The sequence below is a fragment of the Phyllobates terribilis genome, unplaced genomic scaffold (genome assembly GCF_046119375.1).
Source record: "Phyllobates terribilis strain yellow unplaced genomic scaffold, ASM4611937v1 Scaffold_12__6_contigs__length_324123572, whole genome shotgun sequence".
In the NCBI taxonomy this organism is placed as follows: Eukaryota; Metazoa; Chordata; class Amphibia; order Anura; family Dendrobatidae; genus Phyllobates; species Phyllobates terribilis.
Genome location: NW_027362772.1, coordinates 21,361,455 through 21,379,870, shown reverse-complemented (window position 1 = coordinate 21,379,870; position 18,416 = coordinate 21,361,455). Strand labels below are relative to the sequence as shown.

At 46.8% G+C, this 18,416-nt stretch overlaps 1 protein-coding gene across 4 annotated transcripts in view; it reads right to left on the bottom strand.

The window, feature by feature from the left end:
* Positions 1-18,080, bottom strand: part of LOC141171957 (chymotrypsin inhibitor-like) — a 349,651-nt gene extending 331,571 nt beyond the window's left edge. The window contains exons 1-3 of one of the 4 annotated variants that reach the window (XR_012252398.1): positions 17,721-17,953; positions 3,005-3,068; positions 2,745-2,783 (exon numbers count right to left, since the gene is read on the bottom strand). The gene's annotated coding sequence lies outside the window, so the exon portion shown is untranslated. Of the gene's footprint in view, positions 1-2,744; positions 2,784-3,004; positions 3,069-3,612; positions 3,704-17,720 lie in introns of those variants that run through there. The other 3 variants (XR_012252397.1, XM_073655688.1, XM_073655690.1) reach the window with 3 other exon arrangements.
* Positions 18,081-18,416: the final 336 nt, after the last annotated feature.

Here is an 18,416-nt window from a genome sequence, read left to right as displayed (position 1 = left end):
GGGCGTACATAGAAATCACAGGGTCCAATTGCGGAAGTTCTAATTGGGTACCCACCCCCCCAAAGAAAAAAAAAAATAATAATTGTCGGGGTCACAGAAGAGCAGATCTCACAACTTTGCAGCCTTTACATAGTAATTATCCTGCTGACGAAGTCCTTGATTCCTATTTCATTGCCCCTATAAAGTATGATGCCAACAACAGTGCTCCCCAAACACAGTAAGATACCCCCATGGTGAATTCCACCTCATGCACAGTATAATGACCCTACTATACCCCACCTCACACTTGGGGTATAGTATGGTCACCTCAAGTATGGAGACCCCAACACAGTATGATCCCCCACACAGCCCACCACACAGTACAATGAACCCCACAAAGGCCTCCAAATATTATAATGGCCCCAAATAGCCTTCCATACAGTATAATTCACCCCTCATATTCCTCCATAGAGTATAATCCTCTCCCCATGGTCCTGCATACAATATAATGTGCTCAACATGAACCTCCATATAGTGTAATGCACAGCCGATGATCCTCCATACAGTATAAAGCACTCCCCATAGTACTCCATGCAGTATAATACACTCCCCATAGTCCTCCATACAGTATAATGCACTCCCCATAGTCCTCCATACAGTATAATGCACTCCCCATAGTCCTCCATACAGTATAATGCACTCCCCATAGTCCTCCATACAGTATAGTGCACTCCCCATAGTCCTCCATATAGTATAATGCACTCCCCATAGTCCTCCATATAGTATAATGCACTCGCCATAGGCCTAAATACAATATAATGCACCCCCATGATCCTCCATACAATATATTGCACCCCAATGGTCCTCCATACAATACAATACAGCTCCCATAGTCCTCCATGCAGTATAATGCACTCCCCATAGTCCTCCATGCAGTATAATGCACTCCCCATAGTCCTCCACACAGTATAATGCACTCCCCATAGTCCTCCATATAGTATAATGCACTCCCCATAGTCCTCCATATAGTATAATGCACTCCCCATAGGCCTAAATACAATATAATGCACTCCCCATAGTCCTCCATACAGTATAATGCACTCCCCATAGTCCTCCATATAGTATAATGCACTCCCCAAAGTCCTACATATAGTATAATGCACTCCCCAAAGTCCTACATACAGTATAATGCACGCCCCATAATCCTCCATACAGTATCATGCACTCCCCATAGTCCTCCATACAGTATAATACACTCCCCATAGGCCTAAATACAATATAATGCACCTCCATGGTCCTCCATACAATATATTGCACCCCAATGGTCCTCCATACAATGCAATACAGCTCCCATAGTCCTCCATGCAGTATAATACAGCTCCCATAGTCCTCCATGCTCTATTATAGCCATCAGTCACTAATTTAAAAAAAATTAATGCAATACTCACCTCTCCTCGTTCCACCCGATGCTCCGGTCTTCTGAGCGTGTGATGTGAAGCGCCAGTCATCTCAGAACAGCGGGTGCAGTCTAATGACGTCATCGCTGCTCTGATATGTCAGGTGCCGAGGCAGAATGATGGAGATGGAAGCGTCTGCTGACGCTCTCTCCTCCATCATCATTGCTCGCACTGATGGCTGGTGGGGAGCAATGATGATTGAGGAGGAAAATCAGCAGACGCTTCCATCTCCATCATTCTGTGTGGACGGGCGATGAAGGGCGGAGTGCAGGCGCCTGGTGCGGATGCTCACACAAGGCCCCGCCTCATAGCAGTGGCATGGCCTGCCGCCATTGGCGTTAAGCCACTGATTAACGGGGTCCTCCAACTTTTGGGACTTTTTTTTTTACTTAAAGTAGCCCTCCTATTTATAGTTTTATGGGTTAAACCTGCGTGAATGTAATATGTAGTGCAGTATAGGTGTATTGCTATACTCACCGATCGCAGTCTTCTAAGGTTTCCAGTGCCGCTCTGGTCCTGTTATGGGTCACTTTTCCTACTTGCCGGATCATTCAGGCTCCATGTGTGACCCGGAAGTCACTATTACAATGTAAATCTATGGAGCCTTGTTCACGGCTTCCAGCTCATACATGGAGCGCAGTGTGATCCGGAGCTGGAACTTTAGTTACGCGACTCAGAAGACGACCAGAGCGGCACTGGACACCGGAGAAGACGGCAATCAGTGAGTATATTAACACACCTACTCTACAACACATATACATTCACACATATTTAATCCATAAAAATTTTAGTGGGAGACGCTGTAAAAGCAAAATGGAGCAAAATGTTTAATAAAACCCAATTGAAAAATGATTTTCAAGTAAAACTTACGGTATACTGTCTCCAAATATTGACAACCCCTTTGACAGTAAAATATCTGTTTAGAAATGATGATTTTTTAATCAAAAATAACACCTAAAGTAAAACTAATACAATGTGTTATGCCACTTAATGGCCTAAAGGTGGAACCTGGCACAGGATACAAAGAAGGAAGGAAAACATCACAATGGACATGACACAATGTATCAGTTTTCTCCTCAGTGCTCCAATTCAAGATTCCACTTGTAGATAAGAGATTTATCTAAGTCCTTCCTACAAAAAAAGAGAACAAGTGGGGGGAAGGGATGTGACAACACCTGTAAGAACGAGTTGTCACTGTGGCTAATGGGAAGCTCCCTGGAAGATTAGACAAAATCAAACCCTTATATAATAATCATCATGATACAATGTAGAACATCATGTATATCATAAAGAATATCAAATACTTACTGGCTCCTCATTGTACAGCGATCACCATGACGAGAAGAGCTGAAAAATAGCAAATAAATAATAATTTTAGTAATAAAATTAATTATACAAGTAATAATAATAATATTTCTAGTGCAAAATATACAATAAAAAGAGACAAGGAGAATGGGATCTAATGGTGTTTGTAGTCCAACTAGATAAACTATATGCCCCCTCCTAATATATATAGTATAATACAATGTAACACCGCAGTATACAGATATATAATGCATGCCACTCACTCAGGGATGCCAGCAGCACGGCAGATGTTCGCCCCATGTTTAGCGATGATGTTCCACTGTTTTTCTGTAAATTATCAATTTCATGGATTACAGACAGAAAACATCAGATATTGAGTTTTTTCTCTTGTTATATTGGGAAAATCAATAAATGTTTGAGATAAGACTTAGAGACTCGTTCATTTTGCCAAAAGCCGTCTCAGAATGAAGCCATCACTATAATCATCTGATTGATGGAGGTGCAGCCATTCAATTCCCTACAGCGGCCACTAGAGGAGAAATGTGGTATTACATGCCAGCTGATTACATAAATGGAGAGCACCAAGGAAGAGGAGATCTTTGCAGAGGCCTCCAGCTTCTGACTCTTCCTCCATGGTGTCCATACATTTTATGGGATAAACCCTTTGATATAGTGAGGAAATAAGAGACAGATCCATTATAAGGGGATCTCCAGCCCCCGATATCCTCACTGTGGTTCCCAGTGGATGCTATGGATAATAGGAGAGCGCCATCTCCTGACGGGTATCCTATAGATTTAGCGCTGGTCTCTTGTATTGGGATAATATTATTCTATCTTTCCTCTGGAGAAGAGCAGCAGTCTTGGTACAAACCTGGAGGATGCGCAGCACACGGTCTGCTGGAGATGGAGGATTCTACAAGTGCAGCATCTTATATACAGTAAGAGGGGAGGAGTGCACAGGGTGTGATCAGCGAGCTGTGTACAGTGTCATCACCTGACAATGTGCAACTAGTGACTGTGCCAACAGCAAACCAGAAAAACTACAGAAAGGATCAGAACATTCTGCAACTTCATACAGATAACGTGTCCTAATACTGAGAGAGCAGCAAAGGCCGAGTACACCCCGACTAATACACAGGAGAGCGGCCATAACAAGAGAGCTTCATACTACAGGATCAGTAATGTATGTACACAGTGACTGCACCAGCAGAATAGTGAGTGCAGCTCTGGAGTATAATGCAGGATGTAACTCAGGATCAGTAATGTAATGTATGTACACAGTGACTGCACCAGCAGAATAGTGAGTGCAGCTCTGAAGTATAATACAGAATGTAACTCAGGATCAGTAACGTAATGTATGTACACAGTGACTGCACCAGCAGAATAGTGAGTGCAGCTCTGGAGTATAATACAGGATGTAACTCAGGATCAGTAATGTAATGTATGTACACTGTGACTGCACCAGCAGAATAGTGAGTGCAGCTCTGGAGTATAATACAGGAGGTAACTCAGGATCAATAATGTAATGTATGTACACAGTGACTGCATCAGCAGCATACTGGGTGCAGCTCTGATTAGCTGCTAGTCAGTGTGCTGATTACGGGTGTGGTGGCTGCAGATCCTGCTGTGAGCTCCTGATCTCTGAGAACCAACACCTCTCCACCTGGGGACCTGCTCTCTCTCTTTCCCGGAGGGAGAGCTGGTTTCTGGGATGAGTGAAGGAGCCAAGCCCCAGGCTTCTGCTTCCCGAACCAGGCCGGCGGGGGGCAGAAGAAACCAGCAACCGGCCTGCACATCAGAGGACTCGGGGGTGAGACGCTGCACCAGGAGTCGCAGCAATGTGGCTCCTACTCCTCCCGGGATTGTGGAGACCCCTAGAAGCCGCAAGGCTTCCAGCATGGAGGTAAAGCCTGACAGCGGCGTGCATGATGGTGCTCCTTCCGGAGGAAAGCGGAGTGCTCACGGAGGTGAGGCCGACCTCCCTGATGGGGGTTGGGCGCTGCAGGGACCCCGGGAGTCTGTGTCCACCTATGCCTCCCGGGTCATGATCCGCCTCCGTGAGTATGAAGATGCCAGTAAGCTCATCAGGAGGCTCCGGGAGGAGCTGCGCTGCACAAGCGCCAAAGCTGCGGGGGCCTCCAAACAGAGCAAGGCTAAACTCCAGGCCGAGGTAAAGCGACTGACCAGCGAGATTCACCTGCTGGAACTGAGGAAAGCTGACATCAGGGAGCAGAGTGGTCATTTCAAAGAAAAACTAATAAATGAAGACCGCTTTAGAGAAATGGCTGATACCAGAGAGCAAAGGCAGATGGGGCTGCAGCCTGAGAGCCAGGTGGATGATGAGAGTGATGATGACCAGCAGGAAGCCCCACCTGGCAGCCTGCAAAGTCACCCGCAGGCCACGTGCAGCGAGCTCCCTGCAGGACAGGCGACAGTGACATCCGGTCGCAGTTCTGCCAGCTCTGGGGAGGACAGTGACAGCAGCGGCCAGGGAGGGGCCCTAATGGCGGAGATTAAGCTCCTGGAGTCCCCAGTGTGCCTCCAAAACTTCCATCTTGGTGACGATCTACCAGAAGAGGCACCTGGGGGCCACAAAAAGGCAAAGAAGACCAAGCCAAAGCTGCAGGAGGCGGTAAGATACGTATATGCCCCCCTCCCTGTACCCCCTGAGTCGGCGGCAGGCTTAGCTCGCTGTATAAGCCCCGCTGCCCAGCCCAGCCCGGGTTCTGCTGTGGATCCGGTGCAAAGGCGCGGGGAGATTACAGAGCGCGGTAGTGAGGCGCAGAGCTCCGTCTCTGCTTGTAGTAGCGGGGACGCAGCAGGAGGTGCATCAGCCGAGAGGCTGGACAGTGAGGGCGGCCCGGCGGCGGGCGTTCCATCAGGCCACGATGCTGTGGTGCGCTCCTCAGTGGGAAGGGGGAGCAGCCCGTTGTCGGGGGCAGCTCCGGTAACCTCGGCACCTCTGAATGCTGTTGCCGCTGATCACTTAGTTGAGAAGCGACGGCAGTGTGAGGGGGCTGTCGGGGCTGAGCGTTCCGGTCCTCCCACGAAAATGCTATTTTGTGTTGGCGTCGCTGGTCCGGAAGATCCTGATGCTAAAGATCAGCGGCGCCTAACAGCATCTAAAGATCAGCGGCACATTATTCCGAATGCCAAACAGCGGAAATTACCGACCAATGATGTGGAGGGCACACATAAGACCGGGGGTGAGGTCGCCTCTAGTTCTATGGAGGTGACTGAACCCCTTGTGCCTGATGCGGAGGTCAAAATGTCATCCGCCATTGTTACTGGTCCAGCAGGAATGAATGTGGTGGTGGGGGTGAATGAGGCTAATTCATTGTCTAGTTGTGTGGTTGCTGGTTTGGTGGAGGGTGAGATGGAGGTGGGTAATGGTGTTGCTGTTCGGGCTGATGTGGTCACTGGTCCGGTTGCCCCCCCGGGGGTGGCAACACCTGTCCAGAGTTATGCCAGTGTCACCTCCGGGGCAAATAGAGCATCCTCCTTGTCTCCGGGCTTTGGGGACGGCATGTTGCAACGGCGCCTTCTGGAGGCTCTAAAGAAGGAGGAGAGATCACTAATGGTAGAGGGTCGAGAGGTTGATCTATCCTTCTGGATAGAGAGGCATGGCCTCGGGGCCTTCCGAGAGCAAAAAGAGGGGGATACAGTGTGGTCCCTCCCAACAGCCGGGCCAGGCAGTGTGCGTAGGAATGTGGTCCGTCTTCGGTGGAGGGGCAGTGATGCATGTCCTCCAAGGTCTAAAGTTGTGGAGCTCCTGCTGAGGATGGGCTTCAAGGCGATTGACTTCTACGCCTTGATACATCCCTATTCCACGCCTGAGTTTGATATCAGCTTTGTTCGGCTGGAGGGGCTTGAGCTCTTCTGGGCGAATTATGAGCTGGCAAAAAATGAGCCCGGCTGGCGAGACTTTGCCGTTCAGGCAGTGTCTCGCCAAAACCAGATCAAGAAAGTGACCGTGATGACTCGTAACGAGTCGCTTTCTTGCTATGACATCATGACGTGGCTTGGTCGGTATGGAGAGGTGGTGGAGATGCCAAAGAAAAACCGCGACGAGTTTGGTATCTGGTCAGGGGCCTGGACGTTTATGGTAAAACTTAAGCGTTCAGGTGGTACGGTTGCCCACATTCCATCGTCTGCCTTCCTGGGTAGGGATCGTATCCTGGTCTTCTACCAGGGGCAACCGAAGCTCTGTCACAGGTGCGGCGACCCCACACACTTCAGTGCAAGCTGCACCGTGCAGAAATGCGCGTTGTGTGGGGGTGTCGGCCATCTTGCCGTCTCTTGTGTGGAGATTAGGTGCCACCTGTGTGGTGAGTTGGGTCACCCATTCAGCCGTTGTCCTCGCTCCTTCGCTAATGCAGTCGAGACCCCGGTGGGAGTAAGCCGTGAGGCCGATTCTGCTGGGGAGGGGACTAGCAGGGGTGGGGGAGCCGAGGGGCCAGGGAAGAAAAGCAATAAAAAGATGCCTGCCCAGCTGAGGCGTCTAGACAAGCGCAGACAGGAGAGGGAGCGGGGCGAGCCCCAGACTACCAGGGCAGCCCCTGTCCTGAATGCCAGTATTGCTGCTGAGGCCCCGAGGGATGATGAGTTGGATGAGGAGGTCAGGAGGATCCACAGGGAGGAAACCGCCTCTGCTTCAGAATCCTCCCATTATGAAAGTATGGATGAGGATAATAAGCGGTGGCTAGAGCACAAGCGTAAGCTCGGCACCAAAAAGAAGAAAAAGAAGGGAGATAAAACATCTTCTCCCGCTCTGACCAAGGTACCTAAGGAAGGTAAAACTGACTCCCCTCTGGTTGGTCTTTCTAACCGGTTCCAAGCCCTTGATAACATCTCTTCCTCTGAGGGGGAGGCCGAGGGTGAGGTTCCGGCTTCAGCGGAGCTTACAGGGGGTGCCGAGTCTCCTTCTCCTGGGGATGCAGGGTCCTTGGGGGGAGGGACTGGCCCAGAGTCCGGAGACGAGGACGAGAAAAGAAGGAAAAATGTGGGAATGGACACCTCTGTGTCATTAAAGAGGGGGAAGGATTCCTCCTCTGAGGCAGAGGGTAAGGGGAGTGGGAAGAAGAAAGCCATCTAACTCAATCACCAATGATGGCGGTACCCACTCCGTTGACGCTGGCTTCCATTAATGTCGCCAGCATTAAGTCAAATATGGCTAGATTTGCGGCCTTTGATTTTCTCAGCCGGCTTGAAGCTGACATTTTCTTTTTGCAAGAGACCAGGCTGCCAAATATGGCAGAGGTGTTTATAGCTAAGAGGGAGTGGAGACTCGGGCCCTCCTATTGGTCTCTTGCGGCCGAGCCGTATAGCGGAGTGGCTGTCCTTTTTACCGCACCAGTAGAATGCCGACGGGTTATTGAGTTAGAAATGGGGAGGTGCCTGATATTAGATGTCCTCATGAAGGGACAGGAGCTTCGGCTCATTAACATTTATGGTCCCCAATCTAAGTGGGACCGGAAGTGTCTCTTTACGAGGATCAAGCCCTACCTTTTTACGAGTCGGCAGGTCGTCTTTGGAGGGGACTTCAACACTGTCACGAGGCCCCGGGATAGAGGAGGTTCCAGAGACAAGCTGACTTATGATAGCGTCGCCCTTAATAGTATAGCTAGTGAGGCTCGCCTGGTGGATGTCCACATCCGGCACACCGCAGGCCACGAGGGGTTCACCTATCATAGAGGTAACTGTAGGTCCAGGATAGACAGGTTTTATTTAAAGGAGGAAGCCGTCTCTTCAGCAGTATCTGTTGTTGAGGTGGAGTTCTCCGATCACTGTATGATTTTGTTTTCCCTGAATGTTACAGAGAACCCCCGGATGGGAAGAGGCTTTTGGAGGCTCAATTCGTCTCTCTTGGAAGAAGCAGAGATAAGACAGTCCTTTGAGGATTTTCTTCAGAGCCAGGTACCCTTACTGGATCTTTGTAGTAGTAAGTCAGAGTGGTGGGAGATGTTCAAGAAAAGGGTGGCGAGATTCTTCCGCCAGCTCTCGAGCCTCAGGAGCCTGGACAGGTATCGCCTGTATCAGAGCCTGAGGAGGAAACTCGAGCATCTTGTCTCAACTGGAGGTAGCCGCGAGGAGATCTCCAGAGTGAAATCTTTGCTAATGAGGTGTCAGTATGATAGACACGCATCTTTGGTTTTTGAGAGGGATTACGGGAAGTACCTTACGCCCGACCCTTACAGAAACTGCAAGATGTCAGTGAATAGTAAAGTTGTTACAGGACTGGTTGACACTGCAGGGTCCCTGAAAAGATTCAGATCAGGGATCCTGGAGGTCATCAGATCCTTCTACTCGCACCTCTTGGGGAAGAGGGATCTGGATTGGGATGAGATGTCGGCTTTTCTGGCTGAAGCCGTCCCCGAACCAGGGGTAGACCCCTCTCTTGGCGTTTTGACAGAGATGATCAGGGAAGAGGAAGTTAAGTTGGCGATTGAAGGGCTTGCCCTGAAGAAATCTCCCGGTCCGGATGGCTTAACATCTGAATTCTATAAGACCTTTAAGGACGCCTTGGTTCCCCTCTTGACTGAGGTATTCAATGAGTGTCTTTCCTCGGGCACTCTGCCAAAGTCAATGAGGAGGTCTGCCCTGATCATCTTGTCAAAGGGTAAGGACCCATCTTGCATTGAGAATTGGCGTCCCATAGCGCTTCTCAATGCAGACAGGAAGGTTTTGGCAAAGGTGCTGTTTAATCGGCTGGTGAAATTTGCACCCCAGCTCCTTTCGGGGGCCCAGCATTGCTCTGTTCCGGGCCGCAGTACAATTAGTGCTGTACTCTGTGTCCGAGAGGCGGTGGAGCAGGGTAGGGCTGGCCACTGGAAGGGGTACATGCTGTCATTGGACCAGGCAAAAGCGTTTGATCGGGTTAATCATGAGTACCTCTGGTCTGTCCTTCTGAGGTATGGCCTGCCGGGGGGGTTCGTTGATTGGCTTAAGACCTTGTACGCTGGGGCAGAGAGTTTCCCGCTTGTGAACGGTTGGATTGGCAGCTCTTTTGAGGTTGGGTGTGGTGTTCGCCAGGGTTGTCCCTTGAGCCCGCTACTGTACGCGTTTTCGATTGACCCACTTCTTAGGAGGGTGGAGCGTGGACCGTTAGCTGGGATCGGGATGGACCGGGCAGCACCGGAAGCCACTCTGAGAGTGGTGGCGTATGCCGATGACGTCACCGTTTTTGTTTCCTCTGATGGGGAGGTAGAATGGCTGATGTCAGAGGTAAATCGCTACTCGGAGGCATCCGGGTCTAAGATCAACCGGGATAAGTGTGAGAGTCTCTGGCTGGGAGGAGGAGATCCTGGTTTTGATCTCCCGGACACCCTTCCAGAACCCAAAGTCTCTGCAAAAGTTCTTGGCATCGAATTTGGCCAGGGGGATTACCCCAAACAAAATTGGGACAGCAGGCTAGAGATCGCCACTCAGAAGGTGAACCAATGGAAGGGTTGGTCTTTGACCCTAAGGGAAAGGGTAAACCTGATCAAAACTTACCTGCTCCCTTTGCTGATCTATCTGGGCAGTGTGTGCATCTTGCCAGAGCCTCTCTGGACTCGGGTCTACAGTTTGTTCTTTCAACTGTTATGGGGGAATAGACTGAACCTGGTCAAGAGGGAGGTTACTTACCGTACGAGGAGACTAGGAGGGTTGGGTATGGTCAACCCTGTGGTATTCCTTGTGAATACCTTCATTAAGATCAATATTGCAAACCTCTGGAAAGAGAGGGCTCCTCCGTGGGTATTCTCCTGTAAGGGATGGTTTCAGCCTTTCTTCAAGGAATGGGAGACAGGAGGGCAAGTGAAGGATCTCCGCACACCGCATGGACATCTCCCGGCTTACGCTACCGTGGTTCTGAAGGTAATTCGCCGGTGGGGTCTGGGAATGTGGGAGGTCAGGACTCTGCCAAGGAAGCTCCTTGACAAAAGGGTTCTGTTGACCCATCTTCAGAGGCCTCTGGCGCTCAGGGATTGCCCAAGTCGGGATCTTGGGGTGGGTCTGCATCTTTTGAATTCTATCAGGATCCCCTCGAAGGTTTGGGACTTGGCTTGGCGCTGCTTCCATGGGAAACTGTGTGTGAGGGACAATCTGAAGTGTAGGAGCTCTGAGGACAGGAACTGTCCTCGGGAGCATTGTGGTACCATGCTTGAAAGCATGGACCACTTCCTGCTTCGTTGTCCCTTTAACATAGAGGTGTACAACAGGGTGGGCGCCTCCATTGGCTGGGCCCGGCTGGCCGGTCTCTCTTATGCGGAATGGGCCTATGGAGCATTCGGGGACCTGGGTGGTCGGGACCGCTGCACCTTATTTCTAGTTAGCGCAGTGGTTAGGTATCACACGTGGAACGCACGGTGCTTAGTATCGACGCAGCGGAAAATCCTCCCAGTGGACGATGTGTTTAGGACCATACTCGGTGACCTGGTGAAGGTGCGTTCTCTGGAGTATGAGAGACTGGGTACACGGAGGGCCGCTCTCCTCTGGAGGGGCTTTTCTTTTAGTGTGCCCTAGTCTGGTCATCTGCTCTCCTGGTGGTGGGCTGCTGCTGACACCATAGATTTTTGTTTTATTGATCAGTAGACAGTGATGTAGGGCTGCAGGCGCAGAACTTGGGCTTTGTCAGTTGTGGTTATTGTATTGTTTGTTTCTGTATATATTGTATATATGGGTTTGGGTGTAGGTGTTAGGTTGGGTGGAGGGAAAAGGGGGGAGGTGGGTTCATCTTGTGGGACACTGGTTATTTGGGTGAAAAACTGGCACTGCCTGATCTGGCCTATGGACGTTGGACATGGACTGAGGCATGAGGCGCAGGACCAGCTCTCAGGTCAGTGCCGGGGAGGGACTGGTGGGCTCGAGTGTGGGGGGTTTTGTTTTGTCTTGTATATATTTGTATAGTTAGTATTTATTTTATTTTATTTATTAAAAAAAAAAAAAAAATGTATATATTAGTTTGTATATAATTTGTCGGTTATTGTTTATTATATTGTTATTATTTGTTGGGTAACCGGACCAGATGTCACGGTGTAGGTGGTTATTATTGTGTATATATGTATAATATGTGTGTGAGGAGAGAGGGAGCGGCTGGACCAGTTCATTACATTGTTTATTTTCTGGTTATTAATTTTGTTATGTTTCTGTTATTATTATTGTTATGTTTTTCATTTTTATAATAAAAGATCTACAGGATGTAACTCAGGATCAGTAATGTAATGTATGTACACAGTGACTGCACCAGCAGAGTAGTGAGTGCAGCTCTGGAGTATAATACAGGATGTAACTCAGGATCAGAAATGTATTGTATGTACACAATGACTGCACCAGCAGAATAGTGAGTGCAGCTCTGGGGTATAATACAGGAGGTAACTCAGGATCAGTAATGTAATGTATGTACACAATGACTGCACCAGCAGAATAGTGAGTGCAGCTCTGGAGTATAATACTGGATGTAACTCAGGATCAGTAATGTAATGTATGTACACAATGACTGCACCAGCAGAATAGTGAGTGCAGCTCTGGGGTATAATACAGGAGGTAACTCAGGATCAGTAATGTAATGTATGTACACAATGACTGCACCAGCAGAATAGTGAGTGCAGCTCTGGAGTATAATACTGGATGTAACTCAGGATCAGTAATGTAATATATGTACACAGTGACTGCACCAGCAGAATAGTGAGTGCAGCTCTGGAGTATAATACAGGATATAACTCAGGATCAGTAATGTAATGTATGTACACAGTGACTGCACCAGCAGAATAGTGAGTGCAGCTCTGGAGTATAATACAGGAGGTAACTCAGGATCAGTAATGTAATGTATGTACACAGTGACTCCAGCAGAATAGTGAGTGCAGCTCTGGGGTATAATACAGGAGGTAACTCAAGATCAGTAATGTAATGTATGTACACAGTGACTGCACCAGCAGAATAGTGAGTGCAGCTCTGGAGGATAATACAGGATCAGTAATGTAATGTATGTACACAGTGACTGCACCAGCAGAATAGTGAGTGCAGCTCTGGAGTATAATACAGGATATAACTCAGGATCAGTAATGTAATGCATGTACACAGTGACTGCAACAGCAGAATAGTGAGTGCAGCTCTGGAGTATAATACAGGATGTAACTCAGGATCAGTAATGTAATGCATGTACACGGTGACTGCACCAGCAGAATAGTGAGTGCAGCTCTGGAGTGTAATACAGGATGTAACTCAGGATCAGTAATGTAATGTATGTACACAGTGACTGCACCAGCAGAATAGTGAGTGCAGCTCTGGAGTATAATACAGGAGGTAACTCAGGATCAGTAATGTAATGTATGTACACAGTGACTCCAGCAGAATAGTGAGTGCAGCTCTGGGGTATAATACAGGAGGTAACTCAAGATCAGTAATGTAATGTATGTACACAGTGACTGCACCAGCAGAATAGTGAGCGCAGCTCTGGAGTATAATACAGGATGTAACTCAGGATCAGTAATGTAATGTGTGTACACAGTGACTGCACCAGCAGAATAGTGAGTGCAGCTCTGGAGGATAATACAGGATCAGTAATGTAATGTATGTACACAGTGACTGCACCAGCAGACTAGTGAGTGCAGCTCTGGAGTATAATACAGGATATAACTCAGGATCAGTAATGTAATGCATGTACACAGTGACTGCACCAGCAGAATAGTGAGTGCAGCTCTGGAGTATAATACAGGATGTAACTCAGGATCAGTAATGTAATGCATGTACACGGTGACTGCACCAGCAGAATAGTGAGTGCAGCTCTGGAGTATAATACAGGATGTAACTCAGGATCAGTAATGTAATGTATGTACACAGTGACTGCACCAGCAGAATAGTGAGTGCAGCTCTGGAGTATAATACAGGAGGTAACTCAGGATCAGTAATGTAATGTATGTACACGGTGACTGCACCAGCAGAATAGTGAGTGCAGCTCTGGAGTATAATACAGGATGTAACTGAGGATCAGTAATGTAATGTATGTACACAGTGACTGCACCAGCAGAATAGTGAGTGCAGCTCTGGAGTATAATACAGGATGTAACTCAGGATCAGTAATGTAATGTATGTACACAGTGACTTCACCAGCAGAATAGTGAGTGCAGCTCTGGAGTATAATACAGGATGTAACTCAGGATCAGTAATGTAATGTATGTACACAGTGACTGCACCAGCAGAATAGTGAGTGCAGCTCTGGAGTATAATACAGGATGTAACTCAGGATCAGTAATGTAATGTATATACACAGTGACTGCACCAGCAGAATAGTGAGTGCAGCTCTGGGGTATAATACAGGATGGAACTCAGAATCAGTAATGTAATGTATGTACACAGTGACTGCACCAGCAGAATAGTGAGTGCAGCTCTGGGGTATAATACAAGATGTAACTCAGGATCAGTAATGTAATGTTTGTACACAGTGATTGCACCAGCAGAATAGTGAGTGCAGCTCTGGAGTACAATACAGGATGTAACTCAGGATCAGTAATGTAATGTATGTACACAGTGACTGCACCAGCAGAATAGTGAGTGCAGCTCTGGAGTATAATACAGGAGGTAACTCAGGATCTGTAATGTAATGTATATACACAGTGACTGCACCAGCAGAATAGTGAGTGCAGCTCTGGAGTATAATACAGGATGTAACTCAGGATCAGTAATGTAATGTATGTACACAGTGACTGCACCAGCAGAATAGTGAGTGCAGCTCTTGAGTATAATACAGGATGTAACTCAGGATCTGTAATGTAATGTATATACACAGTGACTGCACCAGCAGAATAGTGAGTGCAGCTCTGGAGTATAATACAGGATGTAACTCAGGATCAGTAATGTAATGTATGTACACAGTGACTGCACCAGCAGAATAGTGAGTGCATCTCTGGAGTATAATACAGGATGTAACTCAGGATCAGTAATGTAATGTATGTACACAGTGCCTGCACCAGCAGAATAGTGAGTGCAGCTCTGGAGGATAATACAGGATGTAACTCAGGATCAGTAATGTAATGTATGGACACAGTGACTGCACCAGCAGAATAGTGAGTGCAGCTCTGGGGTATAATACAGGATGTAACTCAGGATCAGTAATGTAATGTATGTACACAGTGACTGCACCAGCAGAATAGTGAGTGCAGCTCTGGAGTATAATACAGGATGTAATTCAGGATCAGTAATGTAATGTATGTACACAGTGACTGCACCAGCAGAATAGTGAGTGCAGCTCTGGAGTATAATACAGGATGTAACTCAGGTTCAGTAATGTAATGTATGTACACAGTGACTGCACCAGCAGAATAGTGAGTGCAGCTCTGGAGTATAATACAGGAGGTAACTCAGGATCAGTAATGTAATGTATGTACACAGTGACTGCACCAGCAGAATAGTGAGTGCAGCTCTGGAGTATAATACAGGAGGTAACTCAGGATCAGTAATGTAATGTATGTACACAGTGACTCCACCAGCAGAATAGTGAGTGCAGCTCTGGAGTATAATACAGGATGTAACTCAGGATCAGTAATGTAATGTATGTACACAGTGACTGCACCAGCAGAATAGTGAGTGCAGCTCTGGAGTATAATACAGGATGTAACTCAGGATCAGTAATGTAATGTATGTACACAGTGACTGCACCAGCAGAATAGCGAGTGAAGCTCTGGAGTATAATACAGGACGTAACTCAGGATCAGTAATGTAATGTATGTAAACAGTGACTGCACCAGCAGAATAGTGAGTGCAGTTCTGGAGTATAATACAGGATGTAACTCAGGATCCGTACGGGATCAGTAATGTCTGTACACAGTGACTGCACCAGCAGAATAGTGAGTGCAGCTCTGGAGTATAATACAGGATGTAACTTAGGATCAGTAATGTAATATATGTACACAATGACTCCACCAGCAGAATAGTGAGTGCAGCTCTGGAGTATAATACAGGATATAACTCAGGATCAGTAATGTAATGTATGTACACAGTGACTGCACAAGCAGAATAGTGAGTGCAGCTCTGGAGTATAATACAGGATGTAACTCAGGATCAGTAATGTAATGTATGTACACAGTGACTGCACCAGCAGAATAGTGAGTGCAGCTCTGGAACATAGTACAGGATGTAACTCAGGATCAGTAATGTAATATATATACACAATGACTCCACCAGCAGAATAGTGAGTGCAGCTCTGGAGTATAATACAGGATATAACTCAGGATCAGTAATGTAATGTATGTACACAGTGACTGCACAAGCAGAATAGTGAGTGCAGCTCTGGAGTATAATACAGGATGTAACTCAGGATCAGTAATGTAATGTATGTACACAGTGACTGCACCAGCAGAATAGTGAGTGCAGCTCTGGAGTATAATACAGGATGTAACTCAGGATCAGTAATGTAATGTATGTACACAGTGACTGCACCAGCAGAATAGTGAGCGCAGCTCTGGAGTATAATACAGGATGTAACTCAGGATCAGTAATGTAATGTATGTACACAGTGACTGCACCAGCAGAATAGTGAGTGCAGCTCTGGAGTATAATACAGGAGGTAACTCAGGATCAGTAATGTAATGTATGTATACAGTGACTCCACCAGCAGAATAGTGAGTGCAGCTCTGGAGTATAATACAGGATGTAACTCAGGATCAGTAATGTAATGTATGTACACAGTGACTGCACCAGCAGAATAGTGAGTGCAGCTCTGGAGAATAATACAGGATGTAACTCAGGATCAGTAATGTAATGTATGTACACAGTGACTGCACCAGCAGAATAGCGAGTGAAGCTCTGGAGTATAATACAGGACGTAACTCAGGATCAGTAATGTAATGTATGTAAACAGTGACTGCACCAGCAGAATAGTGAGTGCAGCTCTGGAGTATAATACAGGATGTAACTCAGGATCCGTACGGGATCAGTAATGTGTGTACACAGTGACTGCACCAGCAGAATAGTGAGTGCAGCTCTGGAGTATAATACAGGATGTAACTTAGGATCAGTAATGTAATATATGTACACAATGACTCCACCAGCAGAATAGTGAGTGCAGCTCTGGAGTATAATACAGGATATAACTCAGGATCAGTAATGTAATGTATGTACACAGTGACTGCACAAGCAGAATAGTGAGTGCAGCTCTGGAGTATAATACAGGATGTAACTCAGGATCAGTAATGTAATGTATGTACACAGTGACTGCACCAGCAGAATAGTGAGTGCAGCTCTGGAACATAGTACAGGATGTAACTCAGGATCAGTAATGTAATATATATACACAATGACTCCACCAGCAGAATAGTGAGTGCAGCTCTGGAGTATAATACAGGATATAACTCAGGATCAGTAATGTAATGTATGTACACAGTGACTGCACAAGCAGAATAGTGAGTGCAGCTCTGGAGTATAATACAGGATGTAACTCAGGATCAGTAATGTAATGTATGTACACAGTGACTGCACCAGCAGAATAGTGAGTGCAGCTCTGGAGTATAATACAGGATGTAACTCAGGATCAGTAATGTAATGTATGTACACAGTGACTGCACCAGCAGAATAGTGAGCGCAGCTCTGGAGTATAATACAGGATGTAACTCAGGATCAGTAATGTAATGTATGTACACAGTGACTGCACCAGCAGAATAGTGAGTGCAGCTCTGGAGTGTAATACAGGATGTAAGTCAGGATCAGTACAGGATATCCCATGCTTGTGTCTACAAATTTCTTAAAATAGAGAAATTAATTTATTACCAAAGCATAACTTGTTTTGCTGCAGTTGTGATCGTCTTATATAAGTTTATTCCTATTTATGTGCGGTCATAGACATTTACATAAGATACTTATTGCAACACACATCAGATTATATATGATTACATCCTAATAATAGACCGCGCACCATATTATTATATGTTCTATAATGGTGATCTGATAAGTAAAGTACAAAGCCGACATCATTGCGGATTCATCTATTGTAATTCTATATCTTACAAGATGAGATGCAGAGAGATTCCGCAGGTGATGACGATCTCCAAGGACGCAGAAGAGCTGTAGATAAATGATGTGACGAGCAATGGATTATATGTCCTGCTGCTTGTAGGTGGGCAGTGCCAAGGACGGGCAGCGCAGCAATCTGGTAGGGCACCGGCCTTGTTTCTGGGTTGGGCACCTGAGCACAATTGTTTCTTTCTGTTGAGGTTATTACTTTCTATCCTATTGGAGCTGATGTACATAATGCACCTACTTATTTGCTCTGTGCAGATTTATTAACGCCCCAGGCGTGATGATTATTATCTGTGAATGAAGCCAAGTGTCTCCTGTCTCCTCAGCCGTTCCTGCTCAGGATTTCCAGGTGCTGAATATTTGTTCTTCTTGTTCCTGTATCCGGATCCGGCTGTGTATATTTATGTATCAGATTATCTATGTCTTCTTAGTATTTGGTGCCTGATAACTTCCAAACGTTCCCTGTCTGACCATCATGAACATCTTGATACCTGGTTACCACCTTATAGTAGAAAAAAGATGAGAAAATATCTACATCCGCTCACCAATCCCAAGGTAGATAATCAGCTTCACAAGTGCGGTGCACGGACAAAAAGTGTGCGCCTGTTCCCAAATAATAGTACAAGATTAGAGGTTCCAGCTTTAAAACTTAATTTTAGTGTAACTGCTGTAAAAAGTATAAAG